Genomic DNA, 21668 nt, shown 5'->3' on the forward strand with positions numbered 1-21668 from the left:
TTTTGGATGGTCTTCCCTCCAAAATAAGTCTGATAAAGGTACACTCTTTTGAGAAAATTCACTCTCTAGAGCTCCAATGCCTGAATTTACAACAGAAAAACTGGAGTTGCATTGTGGCACAGTGGAAACGAATCCAACTAGTAATCATGAGGATGGAGTTCAATCCCTGGGCTATCTCAGTGAGTCAGGGATCCGGTGTTGCCACGAGTTGTGGTGTAGGTTGAAGATGCCACTCGGATCCTGCATTGCTGTGGCTGTGGGGGAGGCCAGCAAATGTAGCTCTGATTCGACTCCTAGCCTGGGAACCTCCATATGCCATGGGTGTGGCCCCAAAAAAAGCAAAACAAAACAAACGAACAAAGGAAAACTATGTCACAGGTGGAAGATGACAGAAGAATGTTAGTAGGGGCACCAAGGGTTCCAAAACTTCCCTCCTCTGCCAGCCTGGAATCCAAAGCTAGACCAATATACACTTGTGTGAAAAGTCTTCTCATCAAAATGTCAAAGTAAGACCCAGGAAATCTACCTTTAAAAACAAATGAACTAATCAAAGGTGGGATTTATTTAGCAGCTTCTAAAGCAAGGGATGATAACAGTTTTCTTCCCCCAGAGTATGAAATATTGCATATAATTTTAGAGGGCCACTTATTTACCTCTTTTGTACTTTACATAATTGTTAATGCCAAAATGTGTTAAGTCTGGTAGCAATGACTACTGCTGTTCTGTAATGTTCACTGAGTATTCAATATTTTACTAGTTGTAAATGGCATTTTTTAAAAAATTGAAATACAGTTGATTTACAATGTTGTGTTAGTGTTTGGTGTGTATGGAAAAGTGACTCAGCTATATATATATATATATATATACACACACACACATATTCTTTTTCAAATTCTTTTCTATTATGGTTTATTACAAGATATTGGATAGTGTTCCCTGTGTTTTACAGTAGGAATTTGCTGTTTATCTGTTTTATATATAGTAGTTTATCTGCTAATCTCAAACGCCTAATTTACCCCTCACCCATTCCCATTCCCCTTTCTTAACCATAAATTTGTTTTCTATGTCTGTGAATCTGTTTCTGTTTTGTAAATAAGTTCATTTGTATTATATTTTAGATTCCGCATATCAGTGATATCATATGATATTTGTCTTTCTCTGCCTGACTACTTCACTTAATATGATAATTTCTAGGTCCATCCATGCCGCTGCAAATGGCATTAGGAAATAGTATTTTAAAAGCATGGTCTCTACCTTGAGGAAGTTCACTTAATCAGGAAGAAAAAATATTGTTTGCTGGCTAGATGTGTGATTAATTGTAATGACTCACACTTCTATTCTGAGCTCTGCCAGTCTACCCTGGGTAACCCTGGGCAAATCATTTCAATCTCTTCATGCCTCAGTTTTCTCATCTGTAAAATAGAACTAAGAATACTAGCCTTCCCCAGCCATTCAATGAGAACTAATTAATGCTTGAGATCCTCAGATGAAAGACTCTCTAGATGTACAGATTGCTTTTACACAAACAATAAAACTGCATCTATACACAGCTGGGCATGACTCACATGAGAAGAGACAAATTCCTGTAAGCTCTGCATCCTGTCAGCCCCTTGATGGTGTAGGGCTTAGACTGTGTCCAGCAGAAATATAATGTAATTTTAAGTTTTCTGCTTGCCTAATTAAAAACATAAAAGAGGGAGATCTCATATGGCTCAGAGGATTAAGGATCCGGCATTTTCACTGCAGAAGCTCTAGTCACAGCTGTAGCAGAGGTTCAGTCCCTAGCCTAGGAACTTCCACTTGCCATAGGCATGCCCAAAAAAGAAGACAAAAAAGACAACAACCACCAAAGGAACAACAAAATTTTTTAATAATTTATTTGATTTAGCCTGATACATCCGAAATAACATTTCAACCTATAATTCATGTAAGCAAGTTATTTTACATTCTTTTACATTCGTTTTCTTTCTTTCTTTTTTTTAGCTAAGCCACTGAAATCTGGCATGTGTTTTGCACTCACAGTACCTCTCAATTTGGAGCAACCAAGTTTCAATTGCTCACCAGTCACATGTGACGAATGGCTCCATACTGAAGAGTTCAATCTAGTAGCCCCTGCAGCTCCAGATTGTATGTAAGTAATGTCCATTGCTTCATGCAACTTTTGTTTCTCTTAGGTTAGAGGTCAACACAAATATGATCCATTTCCATCCTCTGTACTGTTGGGTTTCATAGAGAATGATGCTACAAAATCTCTGCTTTTAATAGCACTCAGTAGATTAGCAAGATGGTAATGGAAGGTGCCCCAGAAAAAAATAAATAAATCCTTCCTACTTCTCTCATCCTCACAAAGGGATGTCTTGAGACGTGTGGGGGCAAGTTCCCTGTGCTTCCTACCACGATCTCTAGAATACACTTGGCATCCCACAGAGAGCACTCAGCATCACCACCAATATCCACTTAAAAACTTTCAGTCAAATTTAAATGATTCCCAGTAACTTTGATGAGAAGTTGAGGTACAATTAAAGAAAAATAAATCTGTTTGGAGTTCCTGTGGTGACTCAGCGGAAATGAATCCGACTAGGAACTATGAGGTTGTGGGTTCAATCCCTGGCCTCAGTCAGTGGGTTAAGGATCCGGCATTTCTATAAGCTGTGGTGTAGGTCACAGATATGGCTCAGATCTGGCTGTGGCTATGGTGTAGGCCGGCAGCTGTAGCTCCGATTCAACCCCTAGACTGGGAACCTCCATCTACCTCGGTGCGACTCTAAAAAGCAAAAAAAAAAAACTGTTTGTTTTGTTTCATTTCATCTCTTTGGAAAGAAATTATTATTGGATTTTTCTTTGGGTTTGTTGATTAGTTGTTTTCTTTGGCTTGATTATATATATAATATATATATAATCTCATATATATTATATTATCTCATATATATTATATTACATTAATATATTATATTACATTAATATATTATATTACATTAATATATTATAATATTATATGATATATATTATAATATATATCATCTCTCTATACAGAGAGAGTGAGAGAGAGAATTACATAAAATTAGGGGCCTAAACTGATCTTACTTTTAAACTTTAAATTGACTTGCTTTAGACAAATCCTAACTCAAAAACTACAAAGATTTTTTTCAAAGTCACTTTGAAACAGCCAAGCCACAATGTAACATTACATAATGGCTTGCATAAGGCAAAATGCTCAAGAAAAAATATGCCTTATGTGGTCACGTTGGTCATTTCACTCTTCCCACTGATCTTTGGGAAACTCTAACTTTTCTTTCTTATCTCCAAATTTCACATTGAAACCTTTAGTTTCCACCTAAACCCCAGTCTTAAATTTGCCCCAGGATTCTGCCTAGTACCTTGCCCTAAGCACATTCTCTGTGATCCTCTTCACACAAATTGCTGCATGATCTTGAGTCTTTTCAAGTCGACCTCAGGTCATCAGATGTTTATTGAACATCTACCAGGGGCAAAATCTTGTACAGGGCACTGCAGGGAACCTGAATATGATGAAGGACCTGCCCTCAAGCTGCCTATATCTAAAAGGAGTAGTAGAAAACATACATTATGAAAGGGGGCAGAAGAGCTGACTCGAAGAAGTTCAAAGAATCCTTTATAAAAGAGAGTTTTAGGCAGCTCAGGCTGCCATAACAAAATAGACTGGGTGGCTTAAACATCAAAAAATTACTTTCTCACAGTACTGGAAGCTAGAAGTCCTAGCTCAAGGTCCAGTAGCATTGGTTCCCCTGGTGAGATCTCTCTTCTCACCTTGTAGAAGGCTGCCTTCTTGCTGGGTGCTCACATGGCCTTTACTTAACATGCATGGAGAGAGAATGCAAGCTCCATGGTGTCTCTTATAAGGGAACTAATCCCACAGACCAGCAGCCCACACTCATGATCTCAAATCTAATTACTTCTCAAAGGCACGATCTGTAATACCATCACATTAGGGGTTAAAACTTCAACATTTGAATTTGGAGGGGACATAAACATTCATTCCATAACAAAAAGGTCTCAAGAGTAAAAAGACCCTATCCAGTGGCTTCATCAGCAAAGATTTTATGATGGAAGTTGCACCTGACATAACTATAAAGATGCCCACCATTCTGAGCACTAGCAGAAGTCATGCATCATGAGCCAAAAAGATGAAATAACTTTTGTACATCAGTGCACTATTTCTGGCCAATGAGTCTGTTACCCTGGCATGCAACTCATGTGGCCTTCATCTCTCCTTCTTGAGCTCCAGGCCTGTATGTCCACCTACCCACTGGACATCTCTGCCTTTATGACCCATGGCTATTTAAGAGTTGATATCTCCAAAACAGAATTTTTTATCTTCCACCACCCAACTTCTCCATGCTCCTGCCTTCCCCAACATTTTTGGTACCAACACCCTCCACTAAGTCCTTCAAGCTAGCAACCTCCTCCCTCCTCACCCCTAAATCTAATCAACTACACTGTCAGGTTCACTCCTTATCCTTCTCATCCCATCCCCTCCTCACAATTTCCACTGACTATAATTTAGACTATCAATATCTGCCTTTGCTTTTTTTTTTTTTTTTTCTTTTTAGGGTCACACTCAAGGCATATGGAGGTTCCCAGGCTAGGGGTCGAATCAGAGCTACAGCTGCCAGCCTATTCCACAGCCACAGCAACTCAGGATCCTATCCATGTCTACAACCTACACCACAGCTTACAGCAGCCCCAGATCCTTAACCCACTGAATGAGGCTAGGGATCAAACCTGCAACCTCATGGTTTCTAGTTGGATTTGTTTCCACTGTGCCGCAATGGGAACTCCTCAATATCTTTCTTTTAAAATACTGAAATATAATCATTATTATATTTTAACAATAATAGCTAGCATGTATGGAGAGCTTTCTATATGGCAGGCTCTCCCCTGAGTACTTTACAGGTATTGTTTCCTTTAAACTTCACAGTTGTTGTGATTTGCATTTCAAAGATGAGGAAACCAGGTAAACGGAGAGGCTAAGTTTGCCCTGACAAGCAGCTGCTAAACTGGAGAAGCAAGGCTGAATCCCAACAGCCTGAATCCAGAACTTGCCTGCATTATGACCCTAATGTATTCTACCTTCTTAGTGGTGGACTCTATCCTGCCAGACAACTCACCATCAAGTCTTCCTCCATACCATTGCCAAAATGATCTGTCCAAATGCAAACCTAATGTTCTCATCTCCTGGCTTCAATATCTTCAATAACTCCCATTTCCTATTGGATAAAACTCATGGGACCCAGGGCCACAATGCCCTCCAGACAGTGGCTCTGTCTTTGTCTCCAGTTTTGTCTACTTTTGCTTCCTCATGTCACTCTTTTTACACTAGCACTTCTAAATATTTACTGTTCTCAGCAAATACCTTTCCTTCCATGTCTCCAAGATGACCCATGTTCTTTTCCCTTTTCAGAGAATATCTTTTTTCATCAATTCTCTGCGTTCCTTCCCCTTCAAACTCTGATGCATTCTTTATATCTCAGTTTGAACAGAGCTTCCCCTCAAGGAAGCAAGCCAGTTAGTTAAAAATCATTTGCTGAAAGGGAATTCCTGAATGATTACTTTGTCAAGTGACCAATTTACCAAACTTATCAAAAGATCTAAGCTATTTAGAAAGTTTACAATTTATCTTGGATGGAATGGTTTCTACCCTTCTGAAGATTTCTGTGGGTTCTAGTTAGCCAGGTTAATCAGCTGAATCCAGGATGCTGACCTGCAGATTTTTCCTTCTTTCTCTCTGGGGTTTCTGTGGTCATATCCACAGTTGATTCATACATAAGCAATCATTTAATGTGTCTGAGATCTCTAGAGGACTGTGAGGTCCATAAGGGTCTAGCTCTGTGTTTTTATCTCTTGTCCCCGTACCCAGTGGAATATGGAATATGGTAACACTTTAACAAATATCATAAAGCTGAATCTTAATAGTCAACAAATGAGCACTTTTATGAACTACTTCCTTTCACCCATAAGGAAAAAGTAAATTATTAAACAAAATGAAATATACATTTTAGAAACTTAGAAGTCCTAGAATATGTATATTTAGTCCTATTTCTAAAATATTGGGGCCCACCTTGAATACAAATGGAGGGCCACATACCTCCCATATGCAAAATATTTTGAAGCTATTAAAGTTATAAAACTATTAAATTAAATGTATTCTACCTTTTTCGGAGTAAAAAAAAAAAAAGAGTATCTGAAAAGCAGGATTGAATTTAGAATTTTCAATGGGGAGTTCCTGTTGTGGCTCAGGGGGTTAAGAACCTGATATAGTGTCTGCGAGGATGCAGGTTCAATCCTGGCCTTGTTCAGTGGGTTAAAGACACAGCGTTGCTGCAAGTTGTGGTGTAGATCACAGATGTGGCTTAGATATGGCCATTACTAAGGCTGTGGCACAGACCTCAGCTGTAGCTCCAATTCAACCCCTAGCACGGGAACTGCCACGTGCTGCAGGTGCAGCCATAAAAAGAAAAAAAAAGAGTTCTCAATGGTAGTGGGGAGATATTCAACCCCAGATCCTGGCCCTTGATTACTGGTCCTAAGCCTGTAGTCTATACTTTTTTCTGCCCCCAACTCTGTGAAATCTCTCACACACACACTCACACACTCATGTGGACATCCAGCCACCTCAAACAGCTGGCCTTGGCTAATTTTCGATGCCATATCAGCCACCTCAAACAGCTGGCCCTTGGCTAATTTTTGATGCCACAGTGGTGGAGCCCGCTCGCCCCAGGAGACCAGGCTCTGGAGGGAGCTGAAATCTTTGGGCAATGAATTCCCAGTCCCATATAACTGGAATCCCCTTGGCTCACAGTCATTAAATACTATGTTGGAGATTAAAATGTATTTATGGTATATTAAGTATTAAAAGCAGGGTTTGAAGGTCTTAAAATATGTCTGATAATCTATTTTTGTAAAAAATTAAAAACATCTATAAAGGTACATAGAAAAAAATCTAAAGAAGCATATAAAAAATTTATTATGGTTGTTATTATCTCTAGGTGCTGGGATCAAGTATGCTTTTTTTTTCTTTTTACCTATTTGTATTTTATGTTTCCACTGTGAACATACATTATTTATGTCATTTTTAAAATAGTAAAAGTTAAAATCAAAAACATTTAAAGAAATAATATACTTAACAGTGAGATAATTTCTACACTGTGTAACTGAAACATGATATTTTTTAAAACCTCAGAAATTTAGTACTTCCTATCCAGAAATAGCAGAGGATTTATAAAATATACCAGAGAACACACTGGCTAGTGAGGAAAATGCATGAAGCTATTGAGAGCCTCATATTTACAGACATGCACTCATGAGGTTATGAATGTATACATTTATACTAAGTCATATAAAAATACTCAAAGTATACAGTGCATATGTGTTCATCCTGGTGCCCAGAATTCTCTGGACAGAGAAGTACTCTGTTCTCCATAGCGCCTGTTACTAGCTCACTGTCTGAATGTGGGCAAACTTCTGTGGGCTCCAAACAGTGGAGTCAGGATATTAAACTAGTCATTAGCAAGATACTTGTGGTCTCACAGAACAACCATCTATCTGACTAATATTACAGGACTAATACAAGAAAGGTATTATTTGTTAATATATCCAAGTACTTTTAAGGGTGTGTATGTGTGTGTGTGCACACACACCATACCCTACATACATATGCAAATTACAAATGGAGCCTGGCATTTCAATAAACTTAGATATTGTTTGACTTTTTCCATTGAGAGTAAACTTCTGCCTAGAGATGGAACCAGAACAATCATCATATAAATTTTCAACAGTCTCTGAATAATAAATTGACCCAAATATTCCCACAAAGTTTCAAGCTATAAATTAATTCTAAACTAAGCTTCTCTGAACTTATTTGTAAGAGTTAGTTTAAAATTAGCATTTCTTGCCATTTGTAATAAATAAGTGTTACATATAAACAAGAATGTGACATTTCTATTTTCAAGGGATTCTATCTAGACCATAAATATTCACTCCAGGATAAACATATGGGGGAAAAAAACAAAAAAAAAACCCATTCCCAAAAGAACTGCTTATTTTCTTCATTTTCTGAAAAAACCAATCTGTACAAAAAATGAGAAAGTATTATCCACTCAGAAAGTTTATACATTGTGTTATCAAGTTTGCTTCTCACAGTGCTAAAATAGAGATATAATTGCCTTTATGAGCTACAAAATAGCAAGTGAGAAATAGAAAAAAAAAACATTCTATGGTGAAAGAGAATGAAAAACATTGAACATATTGCCATAACAGGCCATGTTCACTGTCAAAATCATGTATCTATTCATTATATTTACTTGTCTAGACATTTCTCTACTGATTGTACGAATGCATCCTAAAGGCTGGGCATTTGGAACATTAGAGTGTGTGTGTGTATGGGTGTGTGTGTACATTTGGAATCAATATTAAATTTGGTAGCTGAGTTTACGGAATAGCCTCAGTAGCCTATACTTAACCTATAACAGAATGCACTAGCCTTGGAAACTCACCATGATCATTACCATGGGGAAATGCATTCCAAAGCATAGCTCAGGAAAGCATTTAATCATCCTCTCTTCCCACTTTTTTGCAGTTTTAGATGCAAGAAGAAAGAAGCATAGTGGTTGAGAACTGCTTCTGGCACCCTAGGGTTAGAGGTGGTCGAGCTCTCTGTTTATTATGCTTTGTTTGTCTAATTATGAGAGAAGTGTATGTCCATTTCTATAAAAATCAACAATGCATAATGTAAAAGTTTCTGTACAGCAAAGGAAACCCTAAACAAAACAAAAAGACAATCCACAGAATGGGAGAAAATATTTGCAAATGAATCGACTGACAAGGGATTAATCTCCAAAATTTATAAACATATTCTGCAGTTCCATACCAAAAAAAAAAAAAAAAAAAAAAAACCCAATCAAAAAATGGGCAGAAGATCTAAACAGACAATTCTCCAAAGAAGACATACGGATAGCTAAAAAACACACGAAAAGATGTTCAACATCACTCATTACTCGAGAAATGCAAATCAAAACCACTCTGATGTATCACCTTACACTGGCCAGATGGCCATCATCAAAACGTCTACAAACAATAAATGCTAGAGAGGGTGTGGAAAAAAAGGAACCCTATTACACTGTTGGTGGGATTGTAAATTGGTGCAACCACTGTGGAAAACAGAATGGAGATTCCTCAGAAAACTAAACATAGGACCATCATTGGATCCAGCAATCCCACTCCTGGGCATCTATCCAGAGAAAACCACGACTCACAAAGACACATGTACTCTGATGTTCATTGCAGCACTATTTACAATAGCCAAGACATGGAAACAACCTAAATGTCCATCGACAGAGGCATGGATCAAGAAGAAGTGGTACATATACACAAATGGCTATCACTCAGCCATTAAAAGGAATGAAATGCCGGCATTTTTTGCAACATGGATGGACCTAGAAATTATCATGCTAAGTGAAGTCAGTCAGACAATGAGACACCAACATCAAATGCTATCATTACATGTGGAATCTGAAAAAAGGACATAATGAACTTTTTTGCAGAACAGATACAGACTCACAAATTTTGAAAAACTTATGGTTTCTAAATGAGACAGGTTGGGGATGGGGGGATGCACTGGGGGTTTGGGATGGAAATGCTTAATGATCATTGTACAACTATAAATGTACTATGTCCATTGAGTAATTTTTTTAAAATGAAAAAAAAATGCATAACATGGAACTTAAGAAGTGAACATCTGCCATGATCCTATTCTTCAGTCATATGCACACTAACATTTTGGTGCATAGTCATCATGCACTTTTTATGCAATTGTTTATGAGTGTTGGTATCTTAACATTAAAAAAAAAATCTATCGTATCTTACACAGTATTCTGCCAATAGGTACATGAAAAAATATTCAATATCATTAGCTGTTAAGAAAATGCAAATCAAAATCACAGTGCAATACCACCTCATACTCAGGAGAATGGTGATCACTGAGAAGACATAATAATAAGTACATACTGGTATGGATATTATTATGGCTAGTGGTGGAAACGTACATACATCACTGTGGAAAATAGTTTAATAGTTCCTCAAAGGGTTGAAGTAGGGTTGTCATATGACCCAGAAATCCTACCTCTAAATTATACTCAAGAGCAATAAAAACATATGTCTATACCGAACTTGTATACAAAGTTCAAAGCTGCATTATTCACAAAGCAACCAAAAGGTGGAAACAGCCCAAATGTCCATCAACTGGTAAATGTTTAAGTATAATGTAGTATATCCATATAATGGAATATTTTTTGGCAATAAAAAGAAATGAAGTTCTGATATATGCTACAACATGAATAGCTCTTGAAAACATCATGCAAAGAAGCCAGACACAAAAGGCTGCATCTTGTATGATTCCATTTACATGAGACATCCAAAATAGGCAAATTCATAGGAAAGAAAGTAGCAATTAGTTGGGGGGAGGAGAAATGAGAAGTGAAAACTAATTGGTATGGGGTTTCTTTTGGGGGTGATGAAAAAGATCTGAAATTGGTAGAAATTTGCAAGTCTGCAAATATACTAAAAACTACTGAATTGTGTACTTTAAAAAGGTGAATTTTATGCTATGTGAATTATATATCAATAAAATGTTACTAAACTATATATTAGCTATGTGACCTTAGGTTATTTAATTTCTGAGTCATACTTTCTTATCTCTACACTGTTCTGTGAGGGTTTATTTATATAAGTTTAATAAATATTGATATATAATCACTGTTATGTATATAATCACTGATATTTATGCACATATACATATATAATCACTATTTTAAGTGATATCTACCACTCCTTATATTTATACATGTATATATATGCATTTATTTTTATATATCCACTTAACACCATGCCAGGCACAGAGCAGAGAGCAATAGCTATTTCAGTAAATTCTTTATGCTACAGCAAATTTCCTTTTCAATATTGTTTTTATGAATCTTTTTTTTTTTTTATTGTCTTTTTTGGCTGCACCACAACATGGAGTTCCCAGGCCAGGGGTCATATCCGAGCAGCTGTTGCAACCTAAGTCGTGGCTGTGGCAATGCCAGATCCTCAACCCACTGTGCTGGGCTGGGGATCTTCTCTGGGCACTCCAGAGATGCCACTGATGCTGCTGCACCACAGCAGGAACTCCTTATATATTTTTTCAATAAAAAATATCTCACCATTCTCCTCCATATAATTTCTCCATTTATATTTGAAAATCGTAATTATTAAGCTACTCCTTGATCACCTCTCTTGATAAATAAACCGAGATTCATAACACTTACCTGACAGGTGGTTTTACATTTGTCTGCTTGATTTCATTAATGTTCGCCTTGTACTAAATCATTCCAAAAAGGCAGGGCCCATGGCTGTTTTTGTTCAAGCCTGAATCATGAGTGCTAGCCCAAGACCAGACACCTGTTAGAGTTTAAGAAATAGTTGTTGAATGAATGGATGGAGGGATGGATAGATATTATATGTGCTCAGTGAGTGGCTTTCCTGTAAATGGGTGGTTTTCAGCAAAGGTTGGGGTGTGGAGAGAAGGCAGGTTGTCATGCAGGATATGGGTTATCATATCTAAATCACCTGGGGCGATTTTTTTAAAGTTACCTGACACCTTCTCCACAAGGCATGCCATATCAGAGTTTACAGTGTGCTACTTTGGGGGCAGGAAGGCCCACTCCACCCAAAATACACCTCATACAACCAGTCACTGATGACAGAAATTTCTCTAACAGGACATGAAAGTTTTCATTCATAATCATCGATAAAGGTTAAGGTACAAATACCTTTGGCCACTATGATGTGATAGAAATACCACTGACTAGACCAGGAGTCAACAAAGCTGGTCTTTAGATCTGCCTTGATTTTGGCTCTGGGTTTGTGACAGGAAAGGGAGGGAGAGGGATCAGTGGGCAAGCTGCTGAGTATCCAAAGAAACAGAGCACAAGCAGGGGACTATTACAAATGGAATAATTTGTCTAAGTCTTCACCTTCTTCATAATGTTGCTAGTGTCAAGCCTACTTTCTTTTGGGCCCATGTGCTTTCTGTTCTCAGAGGAAGAGCTCATAAATCATACTGCCCAGGTTTAAGGCCTGCCTTGGCAATGGGGATCTGACCACTGGTCTACCCCGTAATGCTTCCACACATACGCTGGAAGAATAGTGTCTTGTCTACCTCATTCTTATTTTCCAACGTGTATTAATTGTTTTTATTTTATTTTTTTAATTTTATTGGGGTATAGTTGGTTTACAATGTTGTATTATCTTCAGGTTTACAGCAAAGAGAATTAGATAGATAGATGATAGATAGATAGATAGATAGATAGATAGATAGATAGATAGATAGATAGATAGATGTATCCATTCTCTTTTCCCATATAATTTATTGTAGAACATTGAGCCTATTTCCTTGTGCTATACGTATGTCCTTGTTAGTTATCTATTCCATATATAGTGGTGTGTATGTTGTTTTTAACAGAGCCCAAATTGCTAGCTCATGTTCACCTTTGATGCAGCCTGATTCTCAAGGTCCTCTGTTGTATTCAAACACTATTTTTAACTTTTTAAACTGTAAAATATAACACTTATTTTGCATGGAATACAAATGTGTAATTTAATGGTAATTATGAAGTCAATGTCTATGTAACTAATATACAGGTTACCTTATACATTGTATACATACATATACATTATACATATATAAAGTGTTACATTAATTTATTAAATGTGCATTAAACCTCAATGAGAATGATTTTTAATGGAAAAACAAAGAGAAATAATACATCATAAACTCCTCAGAAAGTCCCCATTCATGGTCCCTTTCTAAACACGACTCTTACCTTCCTCCCTAAAGAAATCATTATTCTGACTTTTATGGTATTCACTATTTCTTACTTTTCTTAGTGAATTTACCACTTAAATATTCCTAACTTAAAAATAGTTAAATTTTGTCTGCTTTTGAACTCTCCATAAGTAGAATCATATAATCTTTGCTCCTTTGTGCTGGATCTCTTCTGTTTGATTATTTTTTTTTTTTTTTTTTTTTAGGATTTATCCACATTATTGCCTGTAACTCTAGTTTTTCTTTTTTTTATGTAGATATAGCATTCCAGTGAATGAATGTTCTGTAATTTGTTTATATATTCTACTGTGGATGGATCCTTGGGTTGTTTCCAGTTTCAGGCCATCATGAGTAATACTGCTATGACATTCATGTCCATGTCTTTCTGCATCCATGTATATCTATTTCTGTTGCATGTTAGTCTAGGAGTAAAATTTTAGTAACTTATCTGGTGGTATGTGTATCTTCAGCTTTATTACATAATGTCAAACCACTTTCTGAAACGGCTATCAATTTACTTTCTGATATCTGGTGTTTGTAATTCTCAATATCTGTTACTGTCAGACTATTTCATTTTAGTTGATCTGGTGAGAAGTAAAATCTCATCTTAATATGCATTCCTACACCATTTGGGGGTGTAGTTTCTTTCCTAGTATTTGCTCTTCCTTCATATTTTCTGATGATTTCTTTCCTACCCACCATCATGATTTCATCATCTATTCCTGTGTGGCAAATTATACCCCAAATGAGTGGATTAAAACAATCAACTTTATTATCTCACATTCTCATTTGCATAGCTCTCGGGAATCCCAGAGTGCCTTAGCAGGGTGGTTTTGGCTTAGGGTCTCTCCTACAGTTGCAGTCATCTGAAAGCTTATCTGTGGATGGAAGATTCACTTCTAGGTGTCCACTCATGCTCCTTGCAAGAGAGTGCTGGGCATTGGAAGAGGGCCCTCAGTTCCTCTCCACATGGAGCCTCCATAGGGCTGCTTGAGTGTCCTCGTTACATGGCAGCTCAATTTCCCCAAAGTGAGTGATGAGAGACAGAGACAGAGACAGAGAGACAGAGAGAGAGAGAGCGCAAAGAGGAAATCATGATGACTTTTATAATCTGGTCTTGGAAGTCACTTCTGCCATTTTGTATTCATTAGTAGAGAGGCACTAAGTATAGCCTATACACAAGGAGAGGGGAAGCAGCCTCCATTTCTTGAAGGATGAAGTACCAAAGATCTTGGGATATATTTTCAAATCACTATAAAACGCAATTTAAAATTTCTTGATTTTCACCATTTGGCAAGCACCAAAGTAATCGTTATCAGGCACCAATGGATGTTAAAAGAACTGAGTGAAAGTTTGATTAAAAAACAAAAAAAAAGGAGTTCCCACTGTAGCACAGCAGGATAGGTGGTGTCTCTGCAGCTTCAGGACACAGGTTCGATCCCTGGCCCAGTACAGTGGGTTAAAGGATCCAGCATTACTGCAGCTTCAGCATTAGTCGCAACCATGAGTCAGATCTGATCCCTGGCCTGGGAAATCCATAGGCCACGAGGTGGCCAAAAAAATAAATAAAAATAAAAAATAAATTAACAATCAAGAAATGTGCATGGCCTCAGAAGTATCTTCTCATAAGATAACATACTAATCACAAAAGGAATCATGATAATAACTATACAATGGAAAGACTTAGGAAATATGACCTTGACCAAGTTATCAAAATTAACATCGTCAACAATGAGACATATCATGTGACTTTCAACGTGATGCATTTTCAGTGACATTCTTGCCAAAACTGCATAACTTAAATTTAATCATGAGGGAACATCAGATAAGCTAAGCCCAAGTTGGCAAACATTCTGCAAAAAAAAAAAAAAAAAAAAAAAAACTGGCTAGTACTCTTCAATAGTATCAAGGTCATAAAAGACAACGGGTTGAAAATTTGCCCCAGATTAAAGGGGACAGAGACTAAGGAAACATAACAACTAAAAATAAGGTGTGGAGTTCCCACTGTGGCACAGCAGGTTAAAGATCTCACATTACCATAGCTGTGGTGTAGGTCTCAGCTGCTGCTCAGATTCAATCCCTAGCCCAAGAACTTCCATATGTCATGGGAGTGGCCAAAAAAGAAAAAGTAAATATAAGGTGTGAGTTTAGACCAGAAAAAATACACTAATCAGACAACTGGTGAAATTTGAATCAAGTTGTTAGATTAGTGTAAAGTATTAGATCAATCTTAATGTCCTGATTTTCATAACTGTACTGTGGTTAAATAAAAGGTTAACATTTAATAAAGTAAATAAAATGGTAACATTTGAGGAAGCTGGGTGAAAAGTACATAAGAATTCCTTGTATTCATTTTGTAACTTTTTAGTAAACCTGAAATCCTTCAAAATGAAAACAAACACTAAAAATTATTATAAAGGGAGTTCCTGTCGTGGCTCAGTGGAAACAAATCTGACTAGCATCCATGAGGACGCAGGTTCAATCCCTGGGCTCTCTCAGTGGGTTAGGGATCCGGTGTTGCCATGAACTGTGGTGTAGGTTGCAGACTGCTCAGATCTGGTGTTGCGGTGGCTGTGGTATAGGCCAGTGGCTACAGCTCCAATTCAACCCCTAGCCTGGGAATTTCCAAATGCCATGGGTGTTGCCCTAAAAAGACAAAAAAAAAATTATTATAAAAATATATATCCAGGAGTTCCCGTCGTGGTGCAGCAGAAACGAATCCGACTAGAAACCATGAGGTTGCGGGTTCCATTCCTGGCCTCGCTCAGTGGGTTAAGGATCCGGCTTTGCCGTGAGCTGTGGTGTAGGTCGCAGACGCAGCAGATGCAGCTCGGATCTGGCATTGCTGTGGCTGTGGCGTAGGCCAGTGGCAACAGCTCCGATTAGACCCCTAGACTGGAAACCTCCATATGCTGCGGGTGCAACCCTAAAAAGACAAAAGACAATATATATATATATATATCCAATTAAAAAAAAGGTCAATGGAAAATAATATGAGTGGTATAGTCACTAGTCTCTAACAGAAGTAGCTACTGAAGAGAACCACAGTCGTTTTCTCCTCTCACAGGCCTCCCTCTCTCCCTGCTTCTAGAGCTGCTATGCCCTCCTGATGAATTCCACAACAGCTGCCTGTCCAGAATATATATCTTATCATGTCAATTTCCTGCTTAAGCCCTGTCAATGGCTTCTTATATCTTAGAATAAATCCATCTTTCCTAGCAAGAAATCCCACACGAATCCTCGGCCATAACTCTGTGGAACTGAATACATTCCCTAAGACATGCCAGGGGTCTCCCACCTCCAGGCCTTTGTCTATACTATTCCTTCATCTTTTCTGGAAAAGTCCTGATTTTCTTTGGAGAGTAATCTCCAAATGTCTGTAAAGCTTTTTTGAACCTTTTTTCTCCCCAAATAAATTAATTGTTATATCTCCTGCCCCATTCATATTTGGTAAGGGTTCTCCCTTAAGGCATCGTTGTACTGTGTTGTAAGTAGATGCTTAAGGATCTGTTGTTGTTATTGGTATTGTTGTGTTGTTTTTCTTAGTACTATTAGCTTCTAGAGGGCAAAAATCTAAGCTACATTCATTCTTGGCACCTGGCACAGAAACAAACAAATGACAAGCATATTAGTTGTTTATTGCTATGTTTTTAAAAAAGAATTATTTAAGATTGCTTAAGATGCTAAAAATTAGTGGCTTATCTAAAAACTAGTGGCTTATCAGGTTAAGGATGCAGCATTGTTACTGCTGTGGCGTGGGTTCAAGTCCCAGGCCTGGAAACTTCTAGAGGCCATGGGCACGGCCAAAAAAAAAAAAAGTTAGCATCTTAAAGCAACAATTTTGTTATTATTATCTGACAGTTTCTGAGGGTCGGGAATCCAAGAGCAGCTTAGTTGAGTGGGTTCTGGCTTAGGGTCTCACAAAGCGCAAATCAAGGTGTCAGGCAAAGCTGCAGTCATCCAAAGGTTTGACTGAGGCTGTGGAATCTGCTTCCAGGATGGTTTACTCATTCATATAAGTGTTGACAAAAATTTTCACTTCTTCTTCAGCTGTTGGCAGAGGGCCTCAGTTCCTCACCACATGGGCCTCCCTATAAGCCAGTGACAATCTTCATATCAACTGACTTTCTCCAGAGAAAGTGACCCAAGAAAGGAAGGCAAACATCACAATTTTTTAAGTAATCTATCTCAGAGGTAACATACCATGACTTTTGTTGTATTCTATTGGTCACAGAGAAGAACACTTGTAGATGCAGAAGAGTATACAAGGTGTGCATACTGGGAAGCAGGATTCACTGGGTTCCATCTTAGAACCTCACAGCCACAGCAGCACTTATTCAATGTTGGAAGGGATGAGAGAATTAATGAATGAATGAAGTGACCATCCCTGGACGGTCACTAATTACAAAGCATTTAGTAATCAAAAAATCAAAATGACCTCATTTATCTTAAGGCAATCTTTGTTACAATAAAGTCATCTCCAGATACTGACTAGGACTACAAAGAGCACTTGAAAGAGGTTCCCATGTATAATTCACCCACTCTCTGAATAGAAGGACCTTGTCATTTTTCAGGAAAATGGACTCAGACCCAGGAAGATGGGGTGATTGACTTGAGGTCACTGAGAAGGTCAGATGACCCAGGAATAAACTCTCTGTCCACTGAGAATTACCAGAATGAGTTTTAGATGACCACACCTTCTGGGTGCCGTTCAGTTGTTTAGAATGTTGAGTGTTCTCTGATCTTCATTTAAAAGGAGCTTCGGGGGAGTTCCCATCATGGCTCTGTGGTTGATGAATCCGACTAGGAACCATGAGGTTGCAGGTTCGATCCCTGGCCTTGCTCAGTGGGTTAAGGATCCAGCGTTACTGTGAGCTGTGGTGTAGGCTGCAGACACGGTTTGGATCCCACGTTGCTGTGGCTCTGGCATAGGCCGGCAGCAACAGCTCCAATTCGACCCCTAGCCTGGGAACCTCCATATGCCGTGGGAGCTGCCCAAGAAATGGCAAAAAGACAAAAAAAAAAAAAAAAAAGGAGATTTGGGAGTCCAGGGGATGGCCAGCTCATAGCACATCAATATGTTAAAATGTTTCCTTATCTGATTTTGGTATGAGACACACTTTCCCACTAAATCTTAATCTCTGGTATAAAAGCAGAACAAATACCTGGCCATGCTTACAGATTTTTCTAGAAGATTCTCACATTACTCAATAGCTGTGTACCCTAAAGAATAATTCATAGCCTTATACCTTCATTTTGTCTTTTTGTGTCACACTAGTTCCCTGTATGTACTGTCCTTTCTTTAACTTCTAATATCAACCTATTGTAATCCTACCAGCTCTTCTAGCCAAGTCTCTGCTCCTTCAAGAAATTTCCCTGATTATTTCCATGTAAAGAGTTCTCTTCCTTATTGGACCAACTCTATCTCACAATTTGTTTCACTCTATGGCTCTTGAGTCTGTTTTATAAGTACTTATGTGTATGCAGGAGTGTCACACATATTTTTATTCTTTAATGCCCCAAAACATTGTTACTTAAATTAATGAATAGATACATTTGATTTTCTATAATAGAATGACATTTTTTAAAAAGCTCTTTACTCTTGAAAACTCTAAGGTAAATGTTTTTGTAATATTCAAACTCTTTCATAAACTTTTCTTGTTTTTTTGCTTGTTTGTTTTTGCTTTTGGTTGTGATTTCAGATTTTTGTTAAGTTATTACACTCTCAAAGGCAGGACCCTGGCAGAGGTTATACTTGTGCAGTGTTGATACGCTTCTCCTTTAAGAAAATTAAATTCACTAATCACATTCATTTCTAAAGCCCTTTGAAAATGTGTCATGCTTAAGGGTGGCCACATTCCAGAGAACAGAATGTGTGCTACAAAACGAAAGGAGGCCGGGGGTGGGGAGGAAACCCTTTCAAGACAAGAGAACTGAGCATGTGCAAAGCTCTGCTCTAAGCCAAGGAGGGCAGAGCAGTGTAGTTTTGGAAATACGGAGGGGAATGAAAAGAGAAAGGGAATATAAGGGAGAGAGGGGAGTCTGACCACATCCAAGACATCCTCCTAGAATCTGCCAATGGAGAGTGGCACTCAAGGAAGGGCGCCCTTAGAGCACAGCTGACTTCCAGGCCTCTTCTGGCATCTCTGTAGCAGCGCCCACCCTTTGGGGATGCTCAGACCAAGCTCTGGTTCCTCACTCTCTGTGACTTCTGAGAGTCCATCCTTTTCCCTGACATGTGATCTGTTACCCTGCCCCAGAGTTGTAGTTTTGGATTTTTGAGAAGTAGTGTGATATGATGGAGTCCAATGGACTTGGAAATCTCCTAGCTCTGCTTCTTAGAAGCTGACATGTTATCCAATATCTCATAGCCTCAATTTTCTCATCTATAAATCAGGGATATTTATACCCACAATGCATGTATTATTGTGGATTACAGGTATCATAGGATTGCTGTGAAAGTTACACTTCAGTAAGTACTGGATAGTAGCAGCTATGAAAAGCAGTGTAGTATGGTGGTTAAAAGCATGGAGTCTGGACCTTCTGGGTTTGAGTGCTTGTTTCATTACCTACTCTCTGTATGATTTGTGTTCTCTGTGCTTCAGCTTCCAAATCTATCAAATGGGGATAGTAATAGCATAGTTTCTATCTCACAGAATTGATGAAAGGATACAATATAACACAGTGTTAGTCACATGAAAAGCATTCACAAGATCAAAGTAATAGTAGTGGTTGTTTTTGTTGCTGCTGTCGTTGATGCAGTGGAGGGCAATGGTTAACACTGTGTACTCTAGTGCTGAGCTACCTGGGTTCAGGTCCTCGTTCTACACTTTACCTGCTGCAGGATCCCAGAGTCTTCGTTCCCTCATCCGTAAATTAGGAAAAATGATAGTATCTACTTCATAAGATGAAATAAATTTCTCTGTACAAAATGCCGAGTGCTGGTCCTTAGTAAACGACAAACATGAATGGCTTCTACTGTTCAGCACAGGGAACTGCATGTGTGTGAATGAGTCACTTTGCTGGACAACAAAAATTGAAGAAACATTGTAAATCAACTATACTTTAATAATAATAATAAAACAAACAACGTGAGCCATCATTAGCACACATTCCAAGCAGCCATAGCTCCAGTTTTTATGCATGTCTGTGGGTAATTTTAAAACTCAATATTTCGTACAATTAAAGTTTATGTGTTCCGTGGTAATTAACCTGAACTACTAGTTCCCTTGGAAATAAGCCAGGCTTCTAACCATAAAAGATTTTCTACTGGGTCCCAGCTGACCACCTTTTCCGTGTCTATGTGTATAGCAGATGGTGAGCTGCATTTTTTTTAAACTCTTCCTTCCAAAGAGAAGACTGTCAAGTTCTCAGAAAAATTAAATGCCCCCATTACAAAAGAGAGCCATGGTCTCAGCCCTCTCACTCCACACCTTAATGACTGGCACTGTGGAGTCCCACATAAAGGGAGAGACCTCATAATTAGGCATGTTGGAGAATCTCTTTGTGTGCTGCAGACTGTGGTTTTCAGCAATACACCAAAAGCCAGCCACTTCCACTCACATTTTTACTTTGCTCTCCGGCTGTACGGCAGTAACAGTACAAGTTATTCGTTCAGATACCGGAAAGGCTGACAGTCCAGGAAACCTTTTTTTTTTTTCCTTTTCTTCAGCCAATAATCTTGTGGCCTGGTGATGTCACTCAACAATTATGCAATATGACTTAACTGTTGGATAGGTGACAGGAATTCCACTGACACCAAGATCACAATGAAACTGTTTAGCTACTAAATTAGTCATATTGTACATTAGCGATAAGTCACTTTTAAACTGTGATTAACTGCCAGTTCAAACAGCACTATTGTCTACTGAGGGAAGTCAGAGCCCCATCACTCACAGTTTAAATGATCACATCCAGTTATGCTGGCTTCTGAATAATGCAAATGAGGTGCTTACTGAACTTCGAGACATCAGAAGCCACTTAAAAAGGAACACATTGTGAAAAGAACATGCTTTCTATCCTCTTTTTTGGGGGAAAAATTTATACACTATTTCCCTGACCATGTCCTAAAATCAATCATTTCTATCTCTTGATGATTTCCCCAAGCTAAATAGGATGAGAATAGGATCCTGTTTCTCAATGAAGACAGGGATTATTTCCTGTTGTTTTCTGTTCTAACACAAGCTGGCCTCTGTCCTACAAATCAACAACACTGTGAAAGGGGACTTTTTATTGACCACAAGCCACAAGATAGGTATCACTTATTCCAATGCATCAGTTAAAATAATGCTTAAATTCTCCCATTCAAAAAGCAGTAGATGTGTGTTAGAAAATTTTAGGAAATACTAAAACCTATTAAAAAAAAAAAAAAAAGAAGAAGGAATGGCCCCACAATCTCTCCCTCCCCAAACAGCCATAACTAGAAGTCTGTACATTTCTTCCAGTCTCAGTAACAAATGAGTACAACAGCCTAAGGAACTCACTCCTTGTGTGGCAGTGTGGTAGATGCTGGGTATAGAAAGATAAGATTCAATCCTTCTCCTTTAAGAAGCACACAGCTTAATGTAATGGGGTATCTGAACACAAAAGAGGCATTTAGTGCAGGCTGGAGAGAATGGAATGTGGAGTGGAGGAGATGGAAGGGATTATCAGAGCAGATTAGATATATCCTAGCTCAGGGCTACTCAAAGTGTGGTCCACAGGGTAACACTAGCTCCTACAAGCTACCTAGAGAAACTGAGAGAAAGCCTGTGAAAATTTTGGAGCAATT

At 38.3% G+C, this 21668-nt stretch overlaps 1 long non-coding RNA gene across 1 annotated transcript in view; it reads left to right on the plus strand.

Annotated features, from left to right (window-relative positions):
- Nucleotides 1–8825, plus strand: part of LOC106508818 — a 33719-nt gene extending 24894 nt beyond the window's left edge. The window contains exons 4-5 of the long non-coding RNA XR_001305891.2: nucleotides 1984–2131; nucleotides 8615–8825. This is a non-coding gene — a long non-coding RNA (uncharacterized LOC106508818). The remainder of the gene's footprint in view (nucleotides 1–1983; nucleotides 2132–8614) is intronic.

This window comes from Sus scrofa, chromosome 13, assembly GCF_000003025.6.
Source record: "Sus scrofa isolate TJ Tabasco breed Duroc chromosome 13, Sscrofa11.1, whole genome shotgun sequence".
NCBI classification, from domain to species: Eukaryota; Metazoa; Chordata; class Mammalia; order Artiodactyla; family Suidae; genus Sus; species Sus scrofa.